This window comes from Pygoscelis adeliae, unplaced genomic scaffold (genome assembly GCF_000699105.1).
Source record: "Pygoscelis adeliae isolate BGI_AS28 unplaced genomic scaffold, ASM69910v1 Scaffold482, whole genome shotgun sequence".
NCBI lineage: Eukaryota > Metazoa > Chordata > Aves > Sphenisciformes > Spheniscidae > Pygoscelis > Pygoscelis adeliae.
This window is the reverse complement of record NW_008824192.1, coordinates 635,504-636,836: the sequence shown is the minus strand read 5'-3', so window position 1 is coordinate 636,836 and position 1,333 is coordinate 635,504.

Genomic DNA, 1,333 nt, shown 5'->3' with positions numbered 1-1,333 from the left:
TGGGCACTCGGGGAGAGGCTTGGAGAGGCTTTTAGGATACGGGAGGGCCGGTAGCACTCAAAAAAGGGAAGAAAAATTAAAAAGCAGAAGCATTTCTGCAAAACCATCCTGTTTTGGGAGGACGGGGCTGACAGCAGAGGGCAGCACAGGCTCATCGCTGGTGCCTCACCACAGGGCCTAGCCTGGCACCTGGGTGCTCTGCCCTGACCCAACCTGTTATTGCTCTTTCCCTCTCCATCAGCTGCTTTCGAGGTACAGAGAGATATTTCGGGGGGCAGAGCGAGCCCAAGACCGTGGCAGCGAGCCCAGGATCTCTGACAGCTTTCGATTCTGAACGAGAACGAAAGCCGAGAGAGAAGAGTCGGTTCCTTTTCCCGTCCTGAAGCTGAAGCAGAGAAGGGAAACTTAAGAGCTGGCAAAAATAGAGCATTTCGAGGCACCCAGCTGCAGGGAGCTCACTGCCCTCCTGGTCAGGAGGTGCTGTGTTGGACTAGGAAAGTTTCCAGAAAGGAGCTGGTCCCAACAGGGAGACATCCAGGGTGGAAACGCCACTCCTTCCACCCAGAGTTAAAAACCTGTGGGCTACAAGGTGCGACAAACAGGGGTATCGCAAATCACTTCATCCCGTAACATGACTGCAAACTCTGAGAAATGGAAACCGTCCCACACCGGAGCGGGAGCCCTCGGTGTCGGTGGGAGGCTGAGCACACCGGAGAGTCTGTCCGTCTGTCCTAGTCACTTTTAGCATCCGCGCAGCCCTGCAAAGCCTCCTTTGGATGCCTGCCATCCCCTCCGTCTAGGCAGGGTGGGTTGGCTTTGCTGTTGCCTCTCACCCTGGGGGATAGATCCTCCTTGGAGGCGTTTTCCCTCCCGCTTTTCCATGGCAATTCACACATCGTCTTCTCGTGCTTCATTTATTGGCTTTATTGAAGACTTTGGAAACACCCCGCTAGAGAGACAGGAGAGTGACCCCTCCACCCTGGCAAGGGAAGGTGGCTCATTGTCTCCGCTCTGCCCACATCCTGCTCCCCTCCTCAAAAAGAGAGAAAATCCACCAGGAGGATGGGGGAAAGGACTGAAATCCAAGTCCTCGGCATCCACGGCAGTGCTTCGATTGCCGTCAGGTCTCAGCCAGTGGCGGCAGGAGCCAACCTGGGCCAAACTGAGCCAAATCAATGTGCTTGGGGGGGGGAATCTACGTGCACCCATGCATCTGTGCAGCCATGCACACACACAGGGATGCTACAGCGAGCAATCTACTACCAGTAGTAGCCTGGCACCGAGATTACGGCTGCCGTGCAACATCCGTGCCGTGCGGTTGGCAGCGCGGGGG